General features: G+C 50.7%; 1 long non-coding RNA gene across 6 annotated transcripts in view; it reads right to left on the bottom strand.

Annotated features, from left to right (window-relative positions):
* Positions 1–267: 267 nt before the first annotated feature.
* The window catches only part of LOC119151621, a 28,063-nt gene continuing 12,306 nt past the window's right edge, over positions 268–16,024 (bottom strand). For 2 of the 6 annotated variants that reach the window (XR_005105477.1, XR_005105482.1), the window contains 5 exons: positions 13,606–13,915; positions 12,402–12,500; positions 11,354–11,487; positions 11,237–11,268; positions 268–10,759 (listed from right to left, as the gene is read on the bottom strand). This is a non-coding gene — a long non-coding RNA (uncharacterized LOC119151621). Of the gene's footprint in view, positions 11,269–11,353; positions 11,488–12,401; positions 12,501–13,605; positions 13,916–16,024 lie in introns of all 6 variants that reach the window. The other 4 variants (XR_005105478.1, XR_005105479.1, XR_005105481.1 and 1 more) reach the window with 4 other exon arrangements.

Here is a 16,024-nt window from a genome sequence, read left to right as displayed (position 1 = left end):
GGGCTTCTGTGCACTCGTACAACAAACCCAAGGTCATTTAAGCCCTTAACAAGGTGGGGGTCTCCTGTCCCCAGCACCCATGGGCATCCTGGCCCATGACAGAGAGCCTGAGAGGTGCAGAATGGTGCCCAAAGGGGAATGCATGCTGGATGCAGACTTTCAACATGCTGAGGTCCACCTCCACACACACCCCCCCACCCCCCCCCACCCACCCACCCCCCCCGACACTGTCCCTCCCTTTTACTCCATCTTAGTTAAAAAGCGTCTTTGGGGATTTTTCTCCACTCCAGGAAAAAAACCCCGAACAATTCCCATATGAGCAATTCCAAGCAAAACAAGGCCAAACTATCCAGCAAAATTTATTTCCAGATGAAGTGATGGCTTTATGGTAAACAAGGTGCCTCCAGCCCCTGGCGCAACCTGATCTCCAGGTCCCACCACGAGAAGGATGCTCCCCCCATCACTGCAGGGGTAACCCCCAGACGCTATAGCAGGTACCAGCACCCCCACCTCTGCACAGCATCACTGCAAAACCCAGGTCTTGGCCATGCTGGGACCCACAAGGAGATACTCCTGTGCACAAGTATTCACCGTGGTCGGAAAGTGACACCCCCACTGCTCCTCCTGACCCAGCTGAGCCACCAAGCAGGTGTTAACCACCAGTCTCAAGCTGCTGACAGCCCACTATGGTATCCATGCAATAAATCCATAGATATAGTTGTATACTGAAGCATTAGTGAAGTCCTCAAGCTGCCCAGCTGGTGGGGACAATGCGCACCAGCTCACCCATGGTTCTTCCCTTTCCACAGCAGCACAGCTGCTCCGTGCCCTGGTGACACCACACTGGGATGACCACAGCATCAGGCTCCACACTTGGAAACGGCTGTCACATGTGTGCTGCCCCCATCTCATACCTGATTTTTTTGTGCAGCGTAGCAAGCCTGTAAACACGGGAATCCCTCCTGAAGCAGCAAACAGACAGGAGATGGAGATGCTGATGGCACCAGCAACAAATCCAGGGGAGGTTTCAGCATCTCCCAGTCAGATGGGTACTGCCATAGGATGCCCTCTTAGGGTGATGCCCTTCAAACAGATGATCCTCATGAACACCAATCAAGCATCTTTACATGCTGATGGGGAAGACCTGCCAGCCCAGCTACCCAGGGGGAGCATTTGGAGGATGGATAGGAACAAACCCATACTCAGAGGATCTCCTGGAGCCCTGCAGTCTCTGCAGGCAGGCTGGGGACAGCTAGGGTGGAGATCATGTACCCAATGCATTTATAGCAGCTTTAAGGGGTTTAATTTTGTACCACCTTGACTCAAAATTTTGGTTCATTTCTTCGCCTGCTGTTTATCCACTTTAAATATGTTTGGTCTGCTTCTGCAGAGACCTTTCTGGGACACTTTCCAACCTTCTGTCTCTGTTTATCTTGCACCCTTGATAGAGAAAGGGAAAAGAAACCACAACCCAACCTCCAGGCAGGCAATCTGGTCTCTTCACTGCACACCGCTTCTTCCTTCCCTTTCTTGCTGACCTGCTCTTGTCTTTATTCCCCCTCCCCTCCCCTTTGTCCCTTAATCTGCTCTAATAGAAACTAGTCTTTGGGAGACTGAGGGAAGAGATGGATTCATTTTGCTGCAGCCCTGAAAGACAATCTACCTGTCTTTAGTCCACTTAGATGTACTGCTTGACCTCTGCGGCATCCTCTGCCCAATTAATATTAGGCTAAAAATTGCTGTGTGTGCGTATTTGGAAAAAAATAAGTAGCATTTTTTTGTAGGAAGGATTTGCTTTCAGCCAGGGATGCAAATTAGGGTGGTGATGCAGGGAGAGAAACTGCTTTATGCTCGGACCAATTGTTTTTTCCCCCTGTTGTTTCTGACAGTCCAGAGATCAAACTTCTTCCAGTTCTTCCAAATTCCATGATTTTTTTTGGATGTCAAAATGGGTTTGCTGCAAGAAGTTGATGTCTCCCTTCAAAGCGTTCAAGAACAAGTGAAAAAAAAAAATCCCTTTTTTTCGAAAAGGAAATGTCAAAATAATGGACATTGATGAGCACAAGCCACTCTGCTCCTGGGTGTTTCCATCCCAAGGGTGCAGCTCACCAGCAAGCTGCAAAGCTCGAGGGTGCCCAAGGACCCCAAAAACACTGGGTAGGGAGCAGGGCAGCAGACCCCAGCCCACAGTGGTGGGTCACAGGCTGTTTGCCTTCCTTCAGAGGCTGTTTTCCATCTGATAGCTCTGCAGAGAGATGCAAAAAACAGAGCAGAGTCTTGCCAAAGTCTGTCTGGGAAGGGATGGAGCCATGTGCCAGGCGGCGAGGGGGGGACCGTCTCACCAAGGGGACATCCCATTTTGGGGATAGGGACTATAAGTAATCCCCAAAACAAGAGGAACTAACTTATTTATGCTTGAATTTAATACTTCAAAAGCAATCGCCCTGCAAATTCACAGGGTGGGCAGCCCCGTGCAGAGGAAGAGCTCTGGGGGCTGCAGCAATGCCCTGAGGGGTCACAGGGGCATCTCTTACCACCGGCAGCTGCCTGCGCCTCTGCCCAGGGAATTGCCCAGAGCTGGGGACTTGCAGAGCTGTTCCCACTCCTGCCTATCCCGCTTCTTCCCTGGGCACAGAGCTAAACCAGAGCCTCTTGGGCTGGCATGGCAGAGGGGAGCAGGAGAGGGGAAATAGCAACACAAAGAAGACAGGGGGATAAATAGCATCAAAGGAGCACAAATAACATCGCCCAGGCCACCAGGTACAGGGGACAGGGAGGGTTTCCACCTTGGCGTGTCCCTCAGGGACATCAGAGGCACAGGGTGACACAGGGAGGTGGGGCAGCTCCATCCCTCAGGGATTATTCAGAGGCAACTCACAACATCACCCCAGGATGAAGCAGCAGCTCATGGTGAAACCTCCATTGACCAAGGGAGCTCCCAGCAACCTGTCCCGACAGGGGGTAAACACCTCCTCTACTTGCATGACCCCCTGCTGCCTAAACACCTCCCTCTCTCCACTCCTTGTTATCTAATTTATTGAAGTAATTAAGCTGAGCCTGAAGGAACTGCTGCTTTGGTACTGGGAGGGACCCTGGGTGATAAAACAGGCTCAGAGACAAGAAGCTTATGAAGTACAATGCTCAAAGCTAAGTTGCCTTCTGTAGGGTTCAGAGTGAACAACTTATGCCATCACAAAAAAAAAAAAAAAAATCTCCAGGAAAAGGGGTGCCATATCCCAAAATGAAGATGTCTCTTAGCTTAGCACTGCTGGAATGCATTTTAGGTCCTGTAGGAAATTCCAAAAGGGAATTTAATTTTGATAAATAACAACATTCCACTGGGATAACATCTGAACAGTGTAATGCAACATATAATATGAAGCTCACATATAAGTGAAACCAGTAGAAAAGTCCTTATGAAATTGAAGTGATAACATCTCAATGAAACATTCTGCCTATCAAAGTGAAATGAGATTGAAAAGATCCATTACAACACTTGCAATAATGGGATTGGGGTTTTTTTTAGTATTCATATGCTTCTAGGAATTTTTCCAGTTCAATAAAACTGCATGTTCTGCAAGAAAACTCCTGTAGCAGCAACATTGCAGAGTTCCCCTTGGGGAGATTCCCTGAATATCCTAGAGGCTTAGGGATTATTTTCATTCCTCCAGGGAGTACTGGCACAGCCAGCCTGGCACAGCCCTGGCACTGGTGAGGGATTCATCAGCTCATCCCAGGGCCACAGCCTCCTTCCCCACCCCAGGGCTCCCCAGCTGGGCCAGGCATGCTGGGCTTCACTGCCCTGGAGAAAGAAAAGTGAGAGGGGGAATATATATCCCAAGAGCCCTCCCAGAAACAGGGAGGAAAGTGGGATTTTTGAGAAGAGGCAAGAGATTTTCTGGGTGCAGACATGGGCAGGAGAGATGCTGGGCTGTGCTGAGCCCATGCCTATAGCTCCCTTTTGTCCATCTGTCCATCGTCATGGCCTCATCAGGTCTGTTATGGCAGTGGGAAGCCCTCCCTAGGGACAAACACAGAGAAAAGAAATACATCCATCCAAATGCATCTGGCCAGTGGACATGTGGCACCAGCTCACCAAGATGCCCCCCAGCTGGTGATGCTCCTCTGCCTGCCAAGTGGTCCCCACTGCTTGAGCACACCGTAATTTATCCAAGCTCCAAGGGCATGGAAAGAAGGGGGGAACAAAAAGAGTGAGAAATCCCTGATGTATTTATTAAAGATCATTTTGGTCATAGCAGAAAATTGCTGGCAGCTCCAGCCCCATCATCTCAGCAGCTGCCATGTGGCCTCCAACCCTTCCCTGCTGGAAGCCAGCCTGGAAATGAGCTGGCCTCAGTACCAGAGTCCTACCCAAAGGATGGGAGATTTGTTCCTTGAAATCAAACCCAGTGAATATCCTGCCTGACTTTACATGGGGAAATTGATGCACACAGGGTGTCCCAGACAGGGAGCAGAGTCCTTCGGGGCCAGCCTGAGCTTGCACAGCTATCCTCAAGGGCATCAGGGTCCTCTGGCAGGGCGAGGACATGCTGGAGGAACAAGAGAAAAAACAGCATGCCTAGTGCAATTGTACCAGCCTGGAAACATGGAGGAAGCATCATCTGGTGCATGGTCCCTGCAAACGAGCACAGCAACAAGAGCCAAGGTGGGAGAGGATCGCCTCTTCCATCCTCACCATCTGTCCAGCCCGACCTTCCGCTGCACCCCACCAGAGAAGAAACCAGCAGCCAGAGCTCAAGTGATGCCCAAATGCTTCCCAATGCTTCAAGGCATCACACTCATCAAAGACAAATGACCTGGATGGCTGCAAAATTGTTATGCAAATGGTCAAGCCAGAGCTGCCAGCCTCCCATTGGCGCCCGGGCAGAGGGAAGGGTTGGGGTACATCTGCCTGGGCTAAGCCCCTGGTCTCCATGGTGGCATGGTGGCTCCCCATGGGAGCCTTGTAGCTGGCTCGGCGCTAACCAGCGTGGGCAGCATCACCGTCCTGCTTCATCCCCAGCACCTGTCAACATCAGCAGCAGCACTGGCAATGCGGCAAGATGCCACAACCCAGCTGGAGCTGTGTCCCCTGCCCCTCAGCCACCAAACTCCCCCTCTGCTCCCTGGCTCCATCAGCCAAGGGTGGCCCTGGGGAAGGGGCACCTTGTAGACCCAACCTGTGCTCTGCCATCCTGCTCCTGCCCTGGAGCCCCAGCCAGGGGACATGCTGGCCGGTGTGCAGCAGGACAGATGCCCTGAGCCTGTAGCACCGGCACTGTCAAGGTAAGTCTCACGCAGATGGTGCAGTGAACCATCTCCCAGCAGGAAACCTTCGTCTTTCATCAGACCAGCTCCCAGGGATGACTTTCAAAGGAAAAGCGAGCCTACACCACAGAATTCAAGATCCCTCTTTCACAGTAGGAGACACGACAGTCTCCCTCCCTCTCCCTGCCTTCCTCCTTCACCTCCACCTCGCTAAAACAAAATTTAAAAGTCACGGCGTGCCAGCCTGCTATCCCAAGGGGGAGGTGAGGAGCAATTTCCTCTCCTTCGCACACTTCAAAGGTGCTCGTGATCTGAGAGCGTCTCCCTCTGGTTCCCTTCCCCTGCAGCTTGTTTCCTTGTCTGGCAGGCTCTGTACTCCCAGCTCCTCTTGCTCTCTCCCTCACCCACGTAGCTGGAAGAGAGCTGCACACGAATGGCAGCTCCGTTCAGCTTTCAGAGGCGCCAGGTTAGCAACCCTTAAGGACTTTCCTTTAATTTTTCTCCATTTTTTCTCTTTTTTTGAGCTTCTTCCCCTCCTGTTAACTCATTTCAGCTCCAACAGGCTGGACGTGTGCCTAGCTAATGCCTGGAGAAGACGAATCCCTGCTGGGTACCACATAAATGGTGGATCCTTTATGATTTGTCATAGGAGCATATGGATTCAGGCTTCAGTCTCCACCTGTTTCTGCAAGGAGACCACATCCCGTTCCCCAAGGACCGGATGAGGCCCAAGGTCAGGCAGGGACGTCATTGCACGCCGACCCCAAGAAGATGCACTGAAGCTGGAGGTGAAGCAGAACATCTCCCTAGGGCCCTTCCCACAACATCACAGGAGAACCAGTTCAGATCTACCTCACAGAGGGGATCTAACAAAGAGACAAACTTGGATGTCCCACACCCAGAAGGCAGTTTGGAGTGAGGTGCACCTTGGGGGCAAGTTTGGGCTGAGGACAAGTGATTGCTCCTCAGACTGCTCTCATGCCCTGGAGCCCAACCAGCAGGAAACTTTACTTATATGTTTGTGGTCATTTTTGAGTCCAAATTGGATGAAATGGAAACGGTGAAAAAACAGTGGTCCACCGTCTGACAAAACTGCTTCTCCTATTTCTTCTGGCAGGGGGATAACGGGTGCAGGCGCAGCCCAGGGAGGGGGACCGCCTCAAAGAACCCCAGCATGGGCAGCCCATGACTTTCTAAAGAGTGCCCTCCTTGCGGGCACAGGTTTCTGGCAGAGGGATGAAATATTTGACAAAAGGTGCATTCCAGCATCAACAGGGCTATTAATCAGCTTGCAGAGAAACTAAATCCTTTCCTGGTGGCAGGAGGGAGGTATGTGTCCTACCACCCTGGGGAAGACTGATGGGAGAGGAAACCACCCAAAACTAGTGGGATCAGAACAAGTTTGGTTCCCCAGCTCATCCTGGAATTTCCTTCTATGTCAGGACCGAACAACTTGTCCTGCCGCTGTCTTTCATCCCTCCAGACTGTGTTAACCAATGGACTAGGTTAAATCTCGTGCATTAACTGAAAAAGGTAGGAATCAAAAAGCCAAATAAATCATAGATGCAGATTGATTTATATGGTCTAAATAAAGCCTTTAAAATGGAGACATTATCCACTGGAAACTCTTAATGAAAAGTTAGCAATGTTCTCAGAAGCAGAAATATTCTCAGCATGAAGGCAGGACATCTATTAAAGCCAGTAAAATTAGATGAATGGCGCTCAAAGCTAGTGATTTTTAATACACCAGTTGGACACTGTGAATTTAAGGTAATGCCATTTGGAATTAGTTCTGCTCCCAAGGTATTTCAAAGAGTAATTTAGCAGATATTTGAGGGATTAGGAGGTGCTGAAGTTACAGCAGATGATATTTTAATTTGGACTGTGGAACCTCAACGAACGTCATGAAAGACAGAGGTGACTTCTGCAGACAAGTGAGAGGAAGAAAGTCATATCTGCATGTTTAAGAAGTTCAGATGCCATGGGTATAATTGGCCTCAGGTGAATCGTGTTAGCTGTGGTGTTCTCCAGAATAAACGCCAAGTGACTGATGAAATGACCTTCAAAACTATTTGAACACCAAGGCCAAGATGCTGTAAGTCAGCAGTCAGCAAGCTGGGCACTGAAGACTTCTGGAAAGGTGCCCTTCATGTGCTGCCCAAATAGCCTTTGGAGATTCAGCTACTGGAAACTCTCTGCCAAGGCTGCTTCAGCCTCTCTTCCCGAGATCTCCTCAACCCTGATGGGCACATTGAGCCATGACGTGATTTCTAAATCCAAACATGTTTCTTAGAGGCATTAAGATTAAAAAATGAGTCATAAATTTAAAAGGTCAGTGGGAAGAAGCTGGAGAAACCACTTGCAATAAGACATGTGCCCATGCTGGTGTCCCCATAGAGTGTCCTTAAAGCAACCTCCAAAACATAAATGAGCTGAACGGCATTGGAGGGCTCTCAGCTGCTATGGAAATACTCCATGCCATTATATGTGAGGTTCCCATTAAAAGAAAAGCTTTAATAAGTCTAAACTTTAACATTTCCAATAACCATTCACCCTCCACGGAGCCACTGAGCCATGTCACCTACCTGAGAGCCCAGGGCTGAAGACAGCCATGGCCACCTCCAACCCACCTGGCTGGAGGGCTGTAGAGAGCATCAGCAGGGACAGGGGACAAGCCCCACAGGAAGACTGAAATGTCCCCACTGAGCAGTGACACTAACAGCTGCTGTTTTTCTTTTGCTGCTTACCAAAAAAAGAAAGAAAAAGGAGAAAAAAAAGTATTTGCCCTGTTTATAATATTGCTCTGGATCAACATATTAATTATTGATACAACTAGAGATGAAAACAGTCTCCAGACACCTCCCATTGCATCAAACTCATGTGAGAGGTTTCTATACATCAAAATCTTAGGAAGGAAACGGCTTAAGAGCAACTCTTCGGGTGGAGAAAGCAAAGGGAGCAGGCAGACCACCCTGCCAGGAGAGCAGTCCCAATGCCCAAACCAACTTCAGGAGCAACAGAGCAAGGAGCTGCTCCTCTGAGACTGACCGCGGGACACGACTTTGAGGGAGGGGTGAAACGACCCTCTCCATGGGCACATGCAAATTAATATGGGGGGTTGAAGGTGACGATATAGATACAGGCTCCCGATGGCTGCAGTAAATCGGCTCTGCAGCAGGTGTCCCAGAACCAGGCAGGGTGCTGCTCCGAGAGAGGCTGGCTATGAATTAATAATTCACGCTCAGATGCTGAGCCACACGCCTTGATGCGAGTTTGCAGCCTCCCTCCCTGAGCCAGGTGGGACGGACAACCTGGTGCCACCCTGGCCACCACACCTCCTCCTTGGAGAGGTGCCTGGGCTGGGAAAAGAAGGAAAACCTCCCATGGCGAATAGGAAAAAAACCCCAACAACTCATTTTTAAGCCAGGGGGGCACTGCGGTAGGGGGATCTAGTGTTTCCTCCCAGAGTCACTCAGACAAGGAGGGGAAGCAAGGAACACCGATCCTGACAGAAACTCCAGGGAAGGAGCAGGGAGACATTGCTCCATGGCACAATTACCCACACTGGACTGCAGCCAGGACGCAGCCCAATACCAGCACCGGGTCCAGCTGTGCAGCTTCATTACAGCTGGAGCACAGCCGTGGCATTTCGCTCATCCCTTCCTTTGAGGGCAATGAAAGGCCAATTTGAGCAGTGGGGTGAGAAAGTGCCAGAGCAATTCTCATGCTCGAGAGCAGCCGTGCCATAGTAGTTGGAAGGGAAGGGCCCACACCACAGGAGCTCTCTGCTCACCATCGTGTGACTGGGGCTGCTGCTCCCTCCTGCCTGCACATCCCCCGGTGCAGCAGACCCCAAGCATCAGTGGTGATGAGGCTCATCCCAGACCAGCTTTGTGGTGGTGGTGGGAAGGGGGGCCACATCACCCCAGGATGGCTGTGCAGGGGGCACAGGGATACCTTATCTGTCTGTTAAGCTTAAGAGCATGCCACCAGCAAAGCAGACAAGAAATGTTTTGTTTTCCACAGTACAGTTGGAGAACTGAGCACGCATGGGTGTCGCAGCTCATGCCGCAAGGAACGAGGCAGGCAGAAGATGTGCTGTTTTGTCTTGTCCATTCAGAGGCAGCAGCCCACGTGCTGCTCTGATACCCAGCCACCCTCTCCCCAGGGACAAGATGCCTCAGTTTCCTTTCATCACTGGTGATGGGGAGGCAGGCAGAGCACACTGCAGTCAGGTGCTGCCCTCGTTCCACTGACTCCCAGTGGGGCTGGATTGGATCCTGTTATCCCACCTCTTGTGAGATCTTTACCCAATCCTTGGTGCCTCCAGATCTAGATACTGCAGCCCCATGAGTCCAAACCTTCCTTTGTCACCTGGAAACAAACCAGCTCGCATTTAGTAAATGCAGCCAAAAAAATTGTGAAAATAGGTAGACAACTCCAAGGCATCCAATCGGTTTTGGTAGTTACCTCCCAGGGTCTGAGAGGCATTTTTCAGTGCTTGGGGTGGCCAGGCTTTCTCGTTTGCCTCCAGCTGCAGAACTCTGGACAAAAACTGTCCAAACTTTTCTGATGGATGTTGGCGAAGTGCTTGTAACCATTGAAGTGATGAAGGGCTTCTTATGGTCATTCAAGAGGCTCCCTGAATCTGGGGTGGCATGCTCACTCCAGAGAGGGGTTGTCTTTGCAACTGCATGGGGCTGGCCAGGAGGTCTCACCACTTTCTCGGAGAGGAGGTGGCATCTGCCCATGGCTGTAAGACCGGTGGGTCCATCAGCTGTGAAGGGATCTGACACCACCGAACCACCAAGGACCAAGGGAGGAAACCAGAAGCAGAGGGGGAAGGTTAAGTAAGATTAAGTAAGGGAAGAAAGGCAAAGGTGTCTTCCCCATGGTGTGAAGCTTTTCAGTTGAGATTTTCATTAGAAAGGGCTCCTGCACCCTGAGGACCTCCAAGCAGAGGGCCCATGTGGGGAGGATCTCCATGAGATTGAGAAGAGGCTTCCTCCTGCAAAGAGCTCTCCCGCATACAAGCAAAGAGCTTTGCAGGGAGGAGCTGTATGGGGGCAGGGGAAGCAACTGGGGAAGGACATGCCACAAGGGGAGATGTCCTCCTGTGAGGGTCCCCCTCGGTGCAAGCAAGGCTGCAGGCACAGCCTTGCACATAGGAGCAACCAGCTTGGCTGGCTCCTCCCAGGTTGCAGCCTTGATCATGAGGACCTGGAGACCCTCCTTTTCTTTCCAACCAACTCTATGAAAGACATAATTACCTCCCCGCCCGCCCCCCACCCAAAACCCCCAAAAAACCAAACCACCAAACAACCAAACCAACCCCAAAGCTAAAAGACCTGAACTCACCCAGACATCCAGGTTTCCCCTGCAACCTCACCCAGTGGCCTTGGCCAAAGGGACACAGGCAGGTTTGGGTGACTGGTGCTTGGCTACGGGCTGTTTTTATCTAATGGTGCTGAGGATGACTGCAGGATACCTCCTGACAGAAGAAAGGTTTAATCAGCCTCATTCCACCAAAAAGCCCAGGTCCCATGCTAATTCACAGGGGACTCTCTACCTTCGGGGTTTGTACCATCACTGAATCTTTAATAGCTTGTCCTCACCCAACCTAACTTTTTTTTATCCCAGTCTGGAAGCTTCCTCTCCTGCTCATCAGCAAATCAAATTTCCTAATAGCAAAGTGAAATAACCTGAGAAGTAATGGAAAAAAGGTAAGGATTAAGTTTTCCCAGGGACCTTGATCTCTTTTATCATCTCATTGTCTTCAGAGGGGTGGTTTTCTTTCAATCTAATTATCTAGTGGATATTTGTTGCTGGCTCTCTTATGCACCCTGGCTTCCATCAAAACAAAAAACAAATTAAAAAAACCAACAAAAAAATAATCCCCTGTTATTGTTTTTTGATGAGAAATTCATGCCAATAACTTACCTACGGGAAATAATTTCAGTGACTTTACCTTGCTTTCCTGTGAGGTGTCCCACGGGAGCTCTGCAATGGAAGAAATGGCCATGAGGAAGAGACAGCTGTTGATAAGTAGAAAGGGATATGCATGCCCAACCGCTTCCTGACGGACCTGACCTGGGTGTTCAACAGCTGCAATCCACGTGAGGCTTTCCATGGCTGCTGGGCACTTTTGGGGAGGACTTCCAGTAAGCAGGGTCCAGACAAACTCCTTCTGCACTTGGCCATGAAATGGAGAGGGGACAACTGTAAAAAAGGGGAAGGATCGCTGAAGGCACGAGGAGGGTATCAGGGAAGAGTTGCCTGGGACCATGGAGGGAGCAACAGTGCAAGACGATGACGCTGCAGCAAGATGTGAAGGGGACAAGATTGGAGGTATCTGCCCTTGAGAAAGGAGATGGGGACCCCAACACAGGAGATGAGGGTATGCATGGCCAGAGACAAGGCAGGCCAAGAGATGGTCCTGCTGGAGAAGGTGGACCCAGGTGGAAAGCAATGGGAAGGGGCAGCCATGGTGTCCTGTCCTGTCCTGCCCAGGGATTTAGAGGCAGCAGCGTATAATTACGTGGCTGAGTTTCCCCCTCCAGGAAAAGCTCAACATCTCTCCTCAAGCCTGACAGTATCAGGGTGATGCAGGTAAACTAGGGACGTATTCGATTGTCTGTAGGAAACACTGAGTTTCTCTCTCAGGTGGTACCATGATTCAGGCAACCGGGGATTTCAGAAAAAAACACCAGGATCACAAAAATATAGGAGGAAGGGGAAACCTCCAGACACAAACACCCTGCAGAGCTTATCCCCCTTGAACCGAGCTCCTTTACTGTCCCAGTGCAGCATGTGTGAGAGCATCCATATCATGAGAACACCAAGGTACCTCCTGGTGGGTTAATTTGCACTCACCTCACGCTGATCAAGTGGAGGAGAAGAAGCCCTCTTTTGTTTTTCTGTCTCCCAAAGGCTCGAATAATTGCCATCAGTGCCAGCCATCTTCTACATGACCAACACAATACCAGCAACATACCCAAGAGGTGCTCCATCACTGAACTTATTAGAGGAGGAAGGGGCGTCTTCTCTTCTTGATGGCTACTTGTTGCTAATTTTAATACAATAACTAGACACTAGTGTGTTAAATCAAACATATTAGTGCCTTTTGACCATACCTGTGGCTTTTGGAGATGAGCCTCTTGCACTCAAGCCCTCTCTCCCTGGCATGAGGAGCAAAGCAGGCTTCTTGGAGAACTAAATTTAAGCAGCATCACCTGCAAAGGTGGAAAGAGTGTTGAGTGTCTGTGTCCAAAGAAGGCACCTGGTGCTTGGAACGGGTTGATTCACCCTCCCCAGAAGGAAGGAGCGCTGAGCTGGACTAGCAGAGGAGACAGTGTCCTGCTCCAGGCTGAACATGCTGGCATCAGGAATGTTAAACATCAGCAGGATGGGGGGGACAAGACCTCAGCACAAAACCAAGATACGCTGAGAATAAAATTAATCAAGGGCACCACAGGATGTGGTGTGAAAAAATTATTTAACTGCCTGTCCACCAATCCCTGCAGCCTGGTAATGCACAAACAGCCCTGAGCTGCTCATTTATAAATGAGCATTTGACCCGGTCAGCGCTGCTGAGAGGTGGTGGGAAGCCGTACCTGCCAGGAATGCCAAGCTGGCTCTGAGTTGTACTGGCAGAAGTGAAAGATGGAGAAGGGACATGGCTTGAAAGCAACCCAACTTGATGTTTGCAACTCCAATGATAGCCTGGAGAGAAGGGCTTATTCCTTCCCCAGGACCATGAAGGCCCAGTGACATCTCCCCAGGGCTTCACACACTTCCTTGTCACCAGTGTTCCTTCATCACAGTCCATTGCAGGGATGTGCTCCAGCTCCACATCACATCCCCAAATGCCTAACATGCATAATCAATCAAATCCCTTGCTACTGACACATTTTCTTAAAATATTCTGTTCAAGAAGAGTGGTGGCTGTGGTTAGGAAAAGCTGTAGCATGCAACAAGTAGAGTAAGAAACAGAAATAGTCCAAACCCCAAAATTTATTTGAAGATGGAAAGCACGGAAGCGATCTTATAATTAGATTGATGGTGGTTCATAAGGGCAAGAGAGATAATGCAGAAGGGAAAGGCATAGATTTATATTGAAAGATATTCCAGATAAACAGGAGACAGATAGATGAATAGACATAAGTGGATTAGATAAATAGACTGTAGGAAGGGGAAGGGAAAAAAAAAAAAGAACGAATATATGGAGAGCTTTATTTCCCAAATAAATCCTGATTTCCCATTTCAGCCTTTGGTTTGCAGACATAAAACACACCTCCTTTGACAGATGGGTGAGAGAAATGATAAAAACTTCCTCACCTGTTCTCAGCCTGAGGCAATCAGGCTTCCAAGGCAACGTTCACTCCTGACCCGCAGGGAGCTCCGAGCACGCCCCTAACTCCAAAGCCCCCCCAAACCAGAGCAAACACTGCTGCTTCCCCCTGATAGGCATCCCATGAGGAGAGGTGCTGGAGCTCCAGGGTGTGCAGGGAAAGGGGTCTCTCCATCCTCCATTTGACCTGGACAAGGGGCCACCCGTACATGTGCTCTGTCCTGGAGACAGTACCATCCCTGCTGAACACCTGTAAGGCCACGGATGGTGGGCTTCCCATCTGCTGCTGCTTCATTCCTAGGCCAGGGGAAAAGGAATAAAGGAAGGTAATTTGCTTGTAAAAGGTGGAAACATTATAGGAAGATGAAAATCCTATTTGATGTCATGATTTAGCCTATTTTCTTGCTAGTACATTCTATCCATCACGTTCACTGCTCTCAGGAAGAAGAGATGGGGCTCAGCAGGCCTCTGAGATGCCTTCAACCTTTGCTGGCACCATTTCTGTGCTCACCAGGAGTGGAAGTCTCACTGGAGCCCCAGAGACTACTCAAGTTGTGGCTCAGTCTTGCACGAAGCTGAGGGTAAGAGCCCTCCCAGCCCGGCAAAGCTCGGGATGATGGGGAGAGCGAGGACATGTTGTGGCTGTTACAGACCTCTCACAGCGTGTGTGAGGGGCAACAGCCACAAAGGAGAAAACACCTTCCTGCTTAAAACAGGTGGAGAGAGACAAAACCCAGGAAGAGATGGATGGGTAGAGAGCAGGGTTTGGGGACCATGTGCCCAGTGGGTGCCATCACCCTGCCACAAGCCAGGTGTGCAGCATACAAGCATGCAGCTTTTGGCATCAGCTCAAGCAAAACCACCTCGAGTCATGTTGCATATGCTAGAGGGCTGGAGCACACACATGTATCTGGAGGGGAAAAAATTCCTTTTTTCCTAACACAAGCCTTGAGGGATAAAGCGAGCACAAGCTGCTTCAGGCGGGGTACAACCAGCTCAGGGACCATCACTGAGATCAAGGGGTCTGCAAAGGAAGAGTTATTGAGAGATACCAGGCAACAAAATCTATCAGGAGTGATGGATAGACAGTCTGGGGAGGGTTCAGACGTGTGCTGCAGGGTTTCTGATCTGCATGTGAGATGTGAGGTGCAATGGGGGAGGGTCCCTGAAAGCACTCACTACCTTGGGGGCTTTGCTGGCACTGCTGGCACAGGAGCGCAGCTTCTGAAAGAGACCCCAAGGCTTAACCATCACAGCAAAAAATTAAATCCTGCCTCCCCACTCAAAATCACCTGCGAGGGATTTAGTCTAAATATATCTCCTCCATCACAGCTTGTACTTCGAGCGGTGCATTAATATGAGCAGCGGGACGCTGGTGGAGGTGGGCGGGGGGAGACATGGGCTGGAGCATTGCGGGCAGCCACGGGCTGTCCCCAGCATCCCCACAGGACCCCCCCTCCAGGGGAGAGATGGAGTGCAGGGGACATCAGCGCAGGAGGCGGGGGGGAGAATGGGAGAGAGCAGGCGTGGGGGTTCTGGAGCACAGGAGGGGGTGTCAGTGTGGAGCTGGAGGTATATTTAGGCGCTTGGGGGTGGGAAGGGAGAGGGGTGTGCAGCGGGGGCGGCTGTGTGTGAGTCATGGCCCGTGACGGTATGTATGTGAGCTGGGGAGGGGAGGGGGGGTGGAAAGCTGGGGATGTCCCCTGGGTGGGTGATACCTGGGCAGGGGGGTGTGAGCATCCTAGGCAGATGCACCGGGCATCCCTCCAGGACAGGATTGTTCTGGTGAGCCAGAGCCACTATCACCCCGTGGTCCCTCTCTGCCAGGCCATGCAGGGAATGGGGCAGGGACTAGAGCATCTGTGATCCGTGCTTCTCACAGACAGTGATCCCCATTTATTCCCTCCCATGGAGCATCACCACACCACAACATAGGTGAGATGATGCACCCCAAAGTGGTCTTGGCTTGCCCTGCTGGCATCACATCTAGGACCTCCAGAGATGCAAGCTTGCCCCTGCAAAGCCTTGGGACCAATGAGGTGACTATCACTGCTGTCAGGGTACGGCAGCCAGGCTCTGATCCCATCACCCCATATCAAGTGCAAAATAACCTCCTGCATCCTTCAAAGGCTCATGGAGATGTCCACAGTGGTCTTTGGTGCTCACCTTCCATCTACCCAGCAGGAGCATCTGAGAGGTGCCCCCACCGAAGCAGAAGAGCATCAGCATCTGTCCACAGGGTCTGGCCAAAGACAGGCAACCACACATCGCCCCAGCCATCCAGGAGAGATGAGCTACCTGAGCACCTTACAAGCAGACTTTTGCTATTTTGCCCAGAATATTTTCCAGAGCAGCCCCAGAGACCTGTGCACCCTGGAGATTCGCATGTGGGCAATTGCCAGGTGT

Source organism: Falco rusticolus, chromosome 7 (assembly GCF_015220075.1).
Source record: "Falco rusticolus isolate bFalRus1 chromosome 7, bFalRus1.pri, whole genome shotgun sequence".
NCBI classification, from domain to species: domain Eukaryota; kingdom Metazoa; phylum Chordata; class Aves; order Falconiformes; family Falconidae; genus Falco; species Falco rusticolus.
Note: the sequence above shows the minus strand (reverse complement) of the source record. Positions and strands in the feature narration are given on the sequence as shown.